A 13,864-nucleotide genomic window follows, 5' to 3' on the forward strand; every position below is an offset into this window, starting at 1 on the left:
TATTGGAAATACATATTTTCTTCCTAGGCAAAAGAATGTGCGTTTGCTATTCTACAAGTGAGTTATGTCGTGGGTGGGTAGGGCAGTCTGTAGAGTCTCGAATAGGTACAGAGCTCCAGGGAGGATATTCATGTTTGCGACGTTAATGCACCCCAGCCACAACAGATAAAGCGGCCTCTACCGGCGCAGATAGTCAAGTATATTTTTACGGAGTGGTACTTTCTTGGCCTTCGGCCAACCCTCTAGGTATCGCGTGATGTTAAGACCCAAGTATATAATAGAGGTTTTTGGCCAGTGGAAGGAGGTCGCCTCCATGAAGCGGGGGGAGGTCGGCACAGGGTGTCCTAGTGTTGAGCATGTGAGATTTTCCAGCATTGACCTTGAGGCTTGATACTATCTCACTCTTCTAAGGCAGGAGGTGGGGAGGCTAGAGATTCTGCAAAGTTGGTCAGTATACGGAGGACATCATCCGCAAAGAGGTTAATCTTGTTTGTATGACCTCCAAACATAATGTCTGCTATCGCACCTTCCTGTTGAATCTTTGACAAGGATTTGACCATGAGGGTGAAGAGGAGAGGGTGACAAAGGGCACCCCTGTCTCATTCCCCTTGCCAGAGTGATGGGTGCTGTGTGCTGCCTGTTCACCCTAATCACTGCTGTAAGGTTATCGCTGCCAACATTTTCTCTATCATACCTTGTTTTAACTGTAGTTTGCGGAAACCTCTGAGACTAAGGCTCAACTGACCCAGTCAAATGTTTTCTCTGCGTCAAGCGAAAGAATTAATGCTGGTTTGTCGCATCTGTGTGCTTTTTTGATCGGATGAGCTAATCGGCAGATGTTGCCAGCACCCTAAAATTACGGACAAATCCCACCTGGTCTAGGTCCAGTAGACAACACGCGCATAGCAAGTATTTTTTGTGTAGATGTTTGCGCCTGCATTTAGGAGGGTGGTAAGTCTCTGACATACATTCTGTTGGGTCCTCGCCTGGTTTGGCTATCAGGGCTATTTTCGCCTCACGCATGGAGGTGGTTAGGCCAGTGGTTGAGAAGGAGTTATAAAGTGACCGCAGCTGGGCATGCAGTAAAATGTAGAACTTCAGTGGAAAGCCATCTGGTCCTGGAGTTTTGCCAGCTGGCATAGCTTTGATGACTAGTTGCAGCTCTGCAGCGTCAATTGATCCTTCAAGGATATCCTCATTGTTGAGTGAAATCGGCGCCTAATCACAGTGATCGAGAAGGTGTCACAAATGGTAAGGGTCCTCTGTGCCTTGTGTATAAAGGGACTGCTAGAAATGCACAGAAGGCCTCCTGCTTGTCTTTTCCTCTGAGTTTCTAATCGCCCATCTCTGTTTTGACCTGTGACATGTGAGTTTGTGCCTGTTGTACTCTTACTTTGCGGGCAACTAGAGTGCCCACTTTGTCCCTCTTATAGTAAAGGCTTGTTGCTAGGAAGGTGTGTTCAGCTGGATTGGTTCTGTGGAGTTTTTGCTGGCCTCTCACCACAGTTGGCTTTCTCTTGAGGGGCCTAGAGGATTTTTGTCCGTCCAGGGTCTCCGATTTATTTTAATCTCCATTGTTCAAGAATTTTCCACAAGTCATTCCTCTCGCCTTGTGTTTTTTCAGTGACTATGATAGCTCCCCAGATAGTGGCGTTTCAGGCTGTGTGTGTGAAGACTTGTGGGGTGGAGTTGTAGGTGAAAGTAGTTTACGGCCTCTAGGATTACTTCCCTGTTCACCGGGTCCTTTCAGTGTGTGTGGACTTAAACGCCAAGGTGTGGCATGCCAAGGGGACCTCGGGCCTCCACACCAGGTGAGTTCCAGATGAGTGTGGTCTGAGATTGAGATATCGGATATAGAGGCGGCTTCCAGAGTGGCAAGGAGAGGCTGCATTATGAGGATGTAATCAATGCGGGAGCAGGAAGAGTGGACATGTGAGTAGAATGAATAGTCTTTTGAGTCTGGGTGGATATATCGCCAAGTGTCCAGGAGGCCCAGATCGGCAATTCTTTTGTATCTATGTTTTTGTTGGTTTTTTTTTTTTGGCAGAGCTGGCATTGCCCCATAACTTAAGTGTTGACGTTTTTATCAATGCCCCATACTAAGTTGAAGTTAAGCTCCTGCTATAATGTTCCTTTTGGCATCGCTTGGTTGCAGTTTGTGCGGCACACAGAAATGCATCTTGGGAGGTGTCGATGGCACACATGTTAATCATCGCAAGAGATGTTACCCTTTTGGGCAGTGACCTTAAGGAATTTGATCACTGGATCTTCAGTCACAGATAGAAAACTTCCCACATGCAGTTTGCATAAGATCACATCCACAGTCCATCTTGGTAGAAGGTTACACCCAGAATTGGTGGGGATAACGTCAGTGGCACGTGCAGCAGTGGTGTACTTTCAGCCTGAGGCTATTCTTAAAATAAGATGTCCTGGTCCTGTTCTTCAAGCTAGCTCCACACTTGCTTTGGGGGGTGAAACCCCTCACATTACATTTAGTAACAGTAGTTTAAACATGTGTCCGGGCTCTAAGACTACCTGAGGGCTGTCAGCATAGGATCAAAGCTGCTCATGATCTCCAAGGGTACACAGTCTGGAAGAGCTTGGTGAGGTGGTCCATGCTCACCCAACATGTCCTGCTCCTAGAAGAGGAGAGAAGGGAGTAAGGGAAAAGTGGATAGCAAACCAGAGAAACGAAATGACCAACAGAGCCTAACCAAAACATTTTCCATGTCAGAAGTGTGGGGTGAAACTTTAAGACCACTTGGGGTGCGACCACCTGTGTGAAGAAGGTTGAATTGATACTGGGGTTTCATAGTCGTTGCGGAAAGTCATAAATACGTGGAGTGGAGAAATAAGTGCTTTCCAAATTCCTCGTCCCTTTTGACCCCACAATGGCACTTCGCAGCACCCAAATTAGTGCATCTAAAGTACCGTACAAGTTTAAGTCTCCAAGAGAAGGAGACCCCAACGGGGGTTTACCTCAGGTTGGGCAGTTAAGTTTCATCTTTAGGAGGTACGGAATTACATCCGCCTTGGCAACGTCGGAAGTGCCGGGTCCCCGCTGTCATGGTTTGGGCTTTCGGGAGTTGGTTTGCCATACCGGCTGTTGCTCCATTCTTTCTGAATGCTGGTTTTCTGTTTGGTCGTCTGATGCTTGATCTTGGATGAGGCTCAGCAGTGATTTGGCTTCCCACAGTGTTCAGACCACTCTTTGTCGGCTGTTCCATTGGAAGCTTAAACTAAAGGGTTGGCCTTATTGATATTTGATATTGCGCCCCTACAGGGCCATTGTGACGGAGCGGAAGTCTCCTCATTTCCTAAGGGTCGTTATAGCCAATTGTTGGTACTGTTGGATCGTTGCTTCACGTAAGGTTAGATCAGACTTGCTACGAGACACCTCCAGAATAGCCTTCTTTGAATTAGTGCACACGTGTTAGCCTATCTGGAGGGGATCTGTGTCGGACGAACCAGAGAACATCCTGTGAGCTCAGTCAAGTGTGGGAGGGGGCAGTGAGGTGTCACCTGTGATCACTTGTAGTAGGTCAGCTACAAAGTTTGATATTTTCTCCCTCGGCTCATGAGGTATACCACTGATGGGAATGTTGTTCACCAGCTACGATTTACAAGGTCTTACTACTTTAGTTTGAGTTAAGTATTTTGTTCTTTCAGTGTGTTGAGCCTCCTCCATAACATTTCCTGGTCCTCAGTCCGTGAGTCTGAAGTATGTTCCAAGTAGTCTAAGCATTCTCCCAGTTCGATGAATTAATTGCAGACCTCACCAATGCAGGATTGATTTTTTTGTTTTATTTTCAGTTTTTTATATAGCGCGAACTTGACCTGAGGGTATCCGGTATCAGAGCGCTTTACACGAGCACCAGTTACGTTACATGAGGACACATTCATTTTTGTTAGGCACGTGCGATTAAGTGATTTGCCCAGAATCACAGGATGTTGCACGTCCTTGCCAAGACTCAAACCCAGTTCCCCAGGTTTGAGGTCGACCACCCTAGCTGTTATGCCAACTCCTCTCCCCAAGATTTATACTCCGTCTTGAGTGATCTGATTTCGTAGCGAATTTGGGACAAAAAAAGCAGTTCTTGTGTGATTGGCATTGTTGGTGCTGCTCCGCTGTCTACTGTTGGGTCCGGTTGCTTGTACATCAGCCAGTGTGCTGTGTCCACATTTGAGTAGCTATGTCCTCCGTATGGGGCTTGCCCTTCACCATTTTGTTGCTGCGCACCCCAATAAGGTCAAGGAGGGGGAACCGGGGGCCGCTTGTGTCGTCACTCCTGAGGTTGTGGCAGCGATTTTAGAGTTCCTTAGGGGCTGTTTGCGTATACCAGTGAGGCTGTTGTGCGATAGATAAGGCACAGGACGGTCTATGTGCCCACAGGGGATATCGTTGGACTCAATGAGGAGTGTTGCGACAATGAGCGTTGTTCAGTCATCCCAGGTTACTATGCTTGGATCTCTCTTCCAGGGGATCCTCATCAAAGTCATAAGCACTGAATATTCCCGCCCATGTGCGGGGACCCTGGAAATAATAAAATTATATATGTAAAAAACATACATATATACAGCTCTGTATATGTATAAACATATATCATTTTTTCCAAGCAAATGCAGCCCCTATAAAAGGCTAGGCAATGTATATATACACATCCAATAACACATATAGGTATAATAATATACCTAAATCTCTTTTTTTTTTTTTTATGAGGTAAACACTCATGAGAAAGCAAAAAAGAGAAAAACTGGGAAACTCAGATCTACAAAACATTGCTAGCCTGCAGGCTGCATTGCAATACAATACCATAGAGACTGAAAAGCTCTGTACAGGTAAAAACTGGCACCGTGCCTTTAAGGCAGCCCTGACTTCCATATCCCATCATGCCTCAGGGGTGACAGTTGGATCAGTTGTTCTTTCCGGATCCTTCAGTCAGGACCCTGGAATTAGGCTTCTTCTTATTAATATCTGTGAGGAAGTTAGTATCCTGTATTTTTCTGACTGATTTCTACAATTTTTTCTGTCAGAAATATGCCTTCTTTATTTATGCCATGTCCATCTTGTGGCAAAAAGAAGGCCACTTCAGACACACATGAGGTGTGTATTGTCTGCCTGCCGGATTCTCACTCTCCAGCTACATGTAGTCACTGCAAAGACCTTTCCAAAAGGACTTTAAAGGAGAGAGAAAGGATTAGACTCTACGGCTTATCAGAACGGTCGACGTCGAGGCAGCTGGTCCCTGTTTGCTCCCCATCGGCGTCGGGCTCGGCGTCGAAGACTCCAGCGGCGGGATCGTCGCTGAGAGGTGAGTAGTCCAGGGGTAGTCATGCTGCATAAAGAAAATCGTCGTCGACTCTAGACACAGCGACGAAGCGGATGCATTCGTCGTCGGCGACTTTGACGGCGTCGAGGGATCGCCGTCATAGTTCGACGTCAAGAAGACATATTTCGACGTCAAGAGAGGATCGTTCGACGTCGAGACAGAGACACCGTCCGACGTCGGAAGAGAGACATCGTTCGACGTCGAGAACTGCAAGAGAACAGTCGACGTCGCAAGAGGTTCGTAGGCGTTCGACTCCAAAGTCTACGACAACGTCGAGACCAAGATCGCCGTCAAGACCAAGATCGCCGTCGAGAAAAGAACACTCTTCGGCGAAGAGACTTATGATGTTGAGACATTCGTCGTCGGAGCATTCGACATCGAGGCAGGCGCCTCCGTCAAGACCGACGTCGAGGCAGGAGCCTCCGTCTGAGTCGACGTCGAGGCAGGTGCCTCCGTCCTCACAGGTCTCCAAGGCTGTGGAGAAGTCATTAACGTCGAGGCGAGATTCCCCGTTGGGGTCTAGACCTCCGTTCAGACTAAGCCCTCCGTCGACGACGAGGCTCTCGACGTCGAGGCAAGAAAAATCTCCAATGATCCACGTGGAGTCAAGTCCCAGGTCTCCGGTGATAGGCCTATCACCGTCGAGGCAGACCTCTGCAGTGGGGTATCAAGAGGTGTCGCATGTTCGCCTAACTATCAAGCCAGTCTCGAGGCGCAAATCCCCTCATAGACTGGTGTATACTACTTCTGAGCATGATTCACCACGTCCCATCTCTATCTCGCCTTCAGGATCAGAGGGCTCGAGGTCGAGATCCGAATCACCGGAAATTTTACATCAATCTCCAGTGTCTGCAATAGAACATAATTCACAGGAAGAGGATAATGCTATACCTCAAAGTCCTCCGAGGGAGATGCCTCAGGACTCAGCTATGTCTTACGCAGTTAAGGCCTCCCTAACAAGGTTGAGAGGCATGGACTTCCCATCGAGAGAGGTCAGATCACATTCTCGAGGGAGAGAATTTCGACGTCGTTCTCGAACACCAAGGAGACGATCCAGATCCTCCTCTCACAGAAGAGAGTCGACCAGATCGGGGAGAAGGCGCCGTAGGACTCCCTCATCCTCTCCGTCGACTCGGTCATCCAGAAGGGATTATTGGCAAGTGGGTTCTAAATATACTGCGTCATGGATACTCGCTTCGTTTCCGAAGCCATCCTCCATCGATTCCTCCTGTTCATTCATCTCAGCATCTAAAACAGCTAAGAGAAGAGGTGGCGACTCTTCTACTCAAATCTGTAATAGAAAAAGTCCCCAAAAAACAAAGAAGAAAGGGAGTTTACTCCAGATACTTTCTGATTCAAAAAAAGGTGTGAAAGTAGAGTTCAGATCCATTTTGGACTTACGGATACTGAACAAACACATCAGAAGGGAAAAATTTCACATGCTGACGCTCCACCAAATATATCCTCTTCTCCGGTTGGGCGATTGGATCTGTTCACTGGACCTTCAGGACGCATACTTCCATATTTCCATCCTACGGAATCATCGAAAATTTCTCAGGTTTGTGGTGGGGAACTCTCACTATCAGTTCAAGGTTCTACCATTCGGCCTGAAGTCAGCTCCTCGAGTATTCACCAAATGCATGGCAGTAGTAGCGGCTGCACTGAGGCGTGCAGGAGTCTTCGTCTATCCCTATCTAGACGACTGGCTAATAAAGGGTCCATCGCCTCAGAGTGTCCGATCGCAGCTGTCGCTTTGTCTGAACTTATGTCGCAAGCTGGGTCTCAGAGTGAATGCCAAAAAGTCCAATTTCTCGCCAACACAAAGGATCCACTACCTGGGTGCAACTATAGACTCCGTGGTAGGAAAAGTGTTTCCTTCGGAGGAGAGACAGTCATCCATTATCCTCAAAGGCAGACAGATTCTATCCAACAATCTGTCGACGGCAAGACAAATCTAATCTCTGCTAGGGGCCATGGCATCCTGCATTTTTCTAGTACCCAATGCCAGGTTAAGGATGCGTCCTCTCCAGCAAGATCTCGAGGACAAATGGGATCAAAGGAACTCCCTGTGGGAAGAAAAAGTTTGCCTTTCCTCAGCGGCCAGGCAGTCAGTCAAGTGGTGGTTGAAGCCACTAAATCTACAGGTGGGGATTCCCTTCCATCAAGAACCCCCAACTCAGTCCTTAATCACCGACGCATCCCTGCAAGGCTGGGGTGCGCATTTCGGATCTCTACAAACTCAGGGGCAGTGGTCCAGCAGCGAGCAGTTGTACCACATCAACATGCTGGAGCTCAGGGCAGTCCACCTAGCCCTCAAAGCGTTCCTGCCTGCGATCAAGACGAGTACCATTCTAGTACAGACGGACAATACCACCACAATGTACTACCTGAACAAGCAGGGGGGTACTCGATCCAGGACGCTATCGCTGGAAGCTCAGTCCTTGTGGTACTGGATCCTAGCAAGAAACATCTCGATAAAGGCGGTGCTCCTGCCAGGGGAACTCAATGTACAAGCGGACTTACTCAGTCGTCACTTCCAAAAACCGGAGGATTGGGTACTCAACGACGAGGTGTTAGAAGACGTCTTCAAAGAATGGGGACGTCCGCAAATAGACCTCTTCGCGGACGAGTACAACACAAAATGCCGAGGCTTCGCCTCAAGGTACCATCGGCCAGGATCGATAGGGAATGCCCTTTTGATCGCTTGGTCAATGACATTTGTGTACGCTTTTCCGCCTCTCCCACTAATCCCCAAGGTGGTGACCAAGCTGCAGAATTAATCTGCCAAGATGATCCTCATAGCACCGGACTGGCCGAGACAGTGGTGGTACACGGATCTCCTGCACATGTCGATTCACCCCCACAAACGACTGCCGTGCAGGCCGGACTCCAAGATGCAGGGGAAGATTTACCATCCCAGCCTTCCCTCGCTGAGCTTAACAGCATGGCTCCTGAAGTCCTCCAGTATGGCCATCTGAACCTTCCCCAGGAGTGTATGTCCATACTGAAGGAAGCCAGGAGGCCTTCGACAAGACACTCTTACTTCTGTAAGTGGAAAAGGTTTTACATATGGTGTGCTCAGCATCAGTATGATCCAACAACATGCCAGGAGGATGTAATTTTGCCCGATCTTCTGAATTTAGCGAGGGCGGGGTTGAAAGTTTCATCCATAAAAGTTCACCTAGCAGCCATTACAGCATATAGGCGTTCTCCTACGCAGCAGTCATTCTTTAAGTTGCAGGTGGTGAAGGATTTCTTGCAAGGTCTCAAGAAAGTCTATCCCCCTGTTAGACCTCCCTCTCCTTCCTGGGAGCTAAACTTGGTTCTGTCAAGGCTCATGAGTTCTCCTTTTGAGCCTATACATAAGGCTACCTTACAGCACCTCACATGGAAAACAGCCTTTTTAATAGCCATCACTTCAGCACGGAGGGTCAGTGAGATACAGGCCCTCTGTTCTAAAGAACCCATTCTACGTTTCATCTTAATAGGGTAGTGATGAGGACTCATCCATCATTCTTACCTAAGGTGGTATCGGACTTTCATGTAAATCAAGACATCTCCTTACCAACCTTTTTTCCCAACCCCTCCTCTCCAGCAGAGAGGGCGTTGCATTCTTTAGATGTCAAAAGGGTCCTAAAATTCTACCTAGATAGGACTAAGGCTGTCAGGAAATCTGATCAATTGTTTGTGAACTATGGTGTTGTCCGCATGGGCTTTGCTGCATCCAAACGTTCCATCGCTAGGTGGATTGTTTCAAGTATTAAATTGGCCTACCAGCTGGCTCAGAAGCCATTGGTTGCTCGCCCTGAGGCGCATTCTACAAGAGGGAAGGCGGCTACCGCTGCTTTTCTCAATCATGTCCCACTCTCCGTGATCTGCAAGGCAGCCACTTGGAGATCTGTCCATACCTTTACCAGACACTATTGTCTGGATTCGGACACCAGAGCAGACACTCAAATAGGACAAGCCTCCTTGAGGAATCTGTTCAATAATTGATTGGTTTTCATATTTTCTTACTCCATGTATAGTACATTTTTCATTTGCCTGCAGGTGGAAGGTGGGCTTGCTATTCTATTCAGTGCTTATGACTATTGATGAGGATCCCCTGGAAGAGAAGGATAAGTTCCTTACCTGTAATCCTAGTTCTCTTCCAGGGGTATCCTCATCAAAGTCATAAGCAACCCACCCGCCTCCCCAGGCAAATGAGAGAAGTGTATTATTCAACATGGAAAAGATATATCTTTGTGTTTAGGACTACGGTCCCGCAAAGAACAACTGACCCAACTGTCACCCCTGAGGCATGATGGGATATGGAAGTCAGGGCTGCCTTAAAGGCACGGTGCCAGTTTTTACCTGTACAGGGCTTTTCAGTCTCTATGGTATTGTATTGCAATGCAGCCTGCAGGCTAGCAATGTTTTGTAGATCTGTTTCCCACCGTTTTTCTCTTTTTTGCTTTCTCATGAGCGTTTACCTCATTAAAAAAAAAGAGAGATTTAGGTGTATTATTATACCTATATGTGTTATTGGATGTGTATATATACATTGCCTAACCTTTTATAGGGGCTGCGTTTGCTTGGAAAAAATGATATATGTTTATACATATACAGAGCTGTATATATGTATGTTTTTTACATATATAATTTTATTATTTCCGGGGTCCCCGCACATGGGCGGGAATATTCAGTGCTTATGACTTTGATGAGGATACCCCTGGAAGAGAACTAGGATTACAGGTAAGTAACTTATCCTTGCCGTCCCAAAAGCATTGGCAGCGCTGGGTACAACAAATCTTTTGCTTGTCCTGGCAGATGGTATTTTGGGATTGATGCTGGGCACCCCTGGTGGTTAGAGGTGAGTGCTGGGCCCTGTGTGTCCCTTCTACTCTTGTGGTCTTTCAGGTTTAATTGATGGGGGGTACTCAACGATGCTCTGCATGGTTGGGACCTCTTGCAGCATGAGGATCATTGAGCCGGCACCTCCTCCCCAATTCAGGCAGGCCCTTCCTGGTGACCGGGAGCAGTACCTAGGCCTCCGGGGCATGGTAGCCTACGCACCTCTCGCTCCCATGGCTGTGAGGCGGTTCAGGTGTCTTTTCATAGTTCTGTGAAACTTCAGAAAGTGGCAATGGGAGGTCCTCTGTGTGCAGTTCCGTTGGGGGGGGGGGGGGGGGGGGGGGGATTTCCTCCTCTGATCAGGGTCGCACACAGTCCTCTCCCAGGCTAGGAGGTGGGCACAGCATTGTTCTTAGGGCCTGGGGGGGGGGGGGGGGAGATGGACTAACCCAAGTATCTGGAGGGAGTGGAAGGGCTGTGGTCTTCACTGGGGGCTTACCTAGGGATCCAACTTGTTGTATCGCTGCATTGGTATGGACTTCAGAAGTTCCACATAGCCTACCTAGCGTGTCCCTGGGGCTGTAGGGATGCAATCACCTGTTCTTAAGCGAGGTCGTGGATGTTGCAGTTGACAGCAGCCTGTTCTCTTCCAGGGGATCCTCATCAATAGTCATAAGCACTGAATATTCCCGCCCATGTGCGGGGACCCCGGAAATAATAAAATCATATATGTAAAAAACATACATATATACAGCTCTGTATATGTATAAACATATATTATTTTTTCCCCAAGCAAATGCAGCCCCTAAAAAAGAAGGCTAGGCAATGTATAAATACACATCCAATAATACATATAGGTATAATAAAACACCTAAATCTCTTTTTTTATTATTTTTTTTAATGAGGTAAACACTCATGAGAAAGCAAAAAAAAGAGAAAACTGTGGGAAACACATATCCACAACACATTGCTAGCCTGCAGGCTGCATTGCAATACAATACCATAGAGACTGAAAAGCCCTGTATAGGTCAAAACTGGCACCGTGCCTTTAAGGCAGCCCTGGCTTCCATATCCCATCATGCCTCAGGGGTGACAGTTAGGTCAGTTGTTCTTTCCGGCTCCTTCAGTCAGGACCCTGGAATTCAGCTCTCTTCTTTTTGACTTTTTAGTCAAGAATTATTTGCATTATAGCAATTTTTTGAACTTCCTCTTATTAATATCTGAGAAGAAGTCAGTATACTGTATTTTTCTGACGTTTTTTCTGCTATTTTTGTCAGAAATATGCCTTCTTTATTTATTCCATGTCCATCTTGTGGAAACAAGAAGGCCTCTTCAGACACACATGACGTGTGTATTGTCTGCCTGCCGGATTCTCACTCTCCAGCAACATGTCATCATTGTAAAGACCTTTCTAAAAGGACTTTAAAGGAGAGAGAGAGGATTAGACTCTACGGCTTGTCAGAACGGTCGACGTCGAGGCAGCTGGTCCCTGTTTGCTCCCCATCGGCGTCGGGCTCGGCGTCGAAGACTCCAGCGGCGGGATCGTCGCTGAGAGGTGAGGAGTCCAGGGGTAGTCATGCTGCAAAAAGAAAATCGTCGTCGACTTTAGAAACAGCGGCGAAGCGGATGCGTTCGTCCTCGTCGGCGTCGAAGGATCGGCGTCACAGGTCGACGTCTAAAAGGCATCTTTCGACGTCAAGGGAAGATCGACCGACGTCGAAACTGAGACATCGCTCGACGTCGAAGGAAGGACATCATTCGGCGTCGAGAACTGCGAGACAGTCGACGTCGCAAGAGGTTCGTAGGCGTTCGACTCCGAAGTCTACGTCGACGTCGAGACCAAGATCATCGTCAAGACCAAGTTCGCCGTCGAGGAAAGATCGATCGTCGGCGAAGAGAATGGTGACGTCGAGGCATTCGTCGTCGGAGCATTCGACGTCGAGGCAGGCGCCTCCGTCAAGACCGACGTCAAGGCAGGAGCCTTCGTCGGAGTCGACGTCGAGGCAGGTGCCTCCGTCGGAGTCGACGTCGAGGCAGGTGCCTCCATCCTTGCAGGTCTCCAAGGCTTTGGAGAAGTCCATAACGTCGAGGCGAGATTCCCCGTCGGGGAGGTTCAGACCAAGTCCTCCGTCGACGACGAGGTTCTCGACGTCGAGGCAAGAAAAATCTCCATTGATCCTCGAGGAGTCAAGTCCCAGGTCTCCGGTGATGGACCTATCGCCGTCGAGGCGGTCCTCTGCAGAGGGTACTCAGGAGGTGTCGCATGTTCGCCTTACGATCCGGCCAGTTTCAAGGCGCAAATCCCCTCATAGACTGGTATATACAACTGAATCACCACGTCTTATATCTCTCTCGCCATCAGGATCGGAGGGCTCGAGTTCAAAGTCCGAGTCACCGGAAATTGTGAATCAATCTCCAGTGCCTGCAAGAGAAATTACTCCGCTGGAAGAGGGACATGCTGTACCTCAAAATCCCGCAAGAGAGATACCTCAGGACGTGGCTATGTCTCACGCAGTCAAGGCCTCACTAACAAGGTTAAGAGACATGGACTTCCCAACGAGACCGGTCAGATCACGTTCTCGGGGAAGAGATTCTCGACGTCGCTCTCGAACACCAAGGAGGCGATCCAGATCCTCCTCCCACAGGAGAGAGTCGACCAGATCGGAGAGAAGGCGCCGTAGGACCCCTTCTTCCTCCCCATCAACTAGATCATCCAGAAGGGATTATTCGCCGACACTCTCGGAGACACCACCCTCCAGGGTATCTCCGGTGGATGATATCTCTACTTTTCAGGAAGTATTGTGTAGAGGAGCTACAAAATTAAATATCCCTATGCCGGTTCAGGAGATCACCTCCTCCATAATCTTTGAAACTCTTCATGAACGAGCAGTGTCACGTCCACTGTTGCCGTTAGTCCCTGGTTTGCTGCAACCAGTAATGGATATTTTTCTCACGCCAGCGACCACCAAATCTGCACCGGCGCAGATTCTGAAGAAGTACCGTCCTGCCCCGGAAGATCCTCTGTTCCTAAGATCAGATCCTCCACCGGACTCTGTCATCACTGCTGCTGCTAGAAAGACGCATGCAGTAGCGGGGTCTTCAACGGTGCCCCCAGATAAAGACAGTAAGACGCAAGACTCTTGGGGGAGGAGAGTTTGCGGTTCGGCATCTTCTAGCCTATAGGTGGCCAGCGCCTCAGCGCTTCTGGGGCGCTATGATAGATCTTTATGGGACTCTCTCCAGAGGTTCATTGAAAAAGTTCCATCAGAGGATAGACGGGACTTTGAAGAAATTTTGCACGAGGGGAGTCTGGTTTCTAACCAGGTCATAAGTGCAGCGGCAGATGGGGCAACACTAGCAGCACATTCATATACCCATGGAATCACAGCCAGAAGATCATCTTGGCTCAGGTTGACGGCCTTGAAGCCGGAAGCGCAGGCGAGAATTCTAAATCTGCCTTTTTCGGGCAATTCACTTTTTGGGTCTCATGCGGACTAAGAGATGGCCCGTATGAAAGCAGAACTGGAGACCATGAAAGCCGTGGGGCTTGGAAAGAGGAAAGAGTTTCGACGCCGCAGGGGAAATGACAGGCGTAGCTACCAACAGAGGGTTCAAACCCCTCAGTGGCAGAAGAACCAGGACCAGCAAGGTCAAAAGAAGCAGCAGTACCAGTCCCGCAGACCATCCAGGGTACGCGGTAA

At 48.5% G+C, this 13,864-nt stretch overlaps 1 protein-coding gene across 4 annotated transcripts in view; it reads left to right on the forward strand.

Moving 5' to 3' along the window:
• The window catches only part of SARNP (SAP domain containing ribonucleoprotein), a 543,793-nt gene that overhangs the window by 489,797 nt on the left and 40,132 nt on the right, over positions 1–13,864 (forward strand). The gene's annotated exons all lie outside the window — the stretch shown is intronic.

This window comes from Triturus cristatus, chromosome 4_2, assembly GCF_964204655.1.
Source record: "Triturus cristatus chromosome 4_2, aTriCri1.1, whole genome shotgun sequence".
Lineage (NCBI taxonomy): Eukaryota > Metazoa > Chordata > Amphibia > Caudata > Salamandridae > Triturus > Triturus cristatus.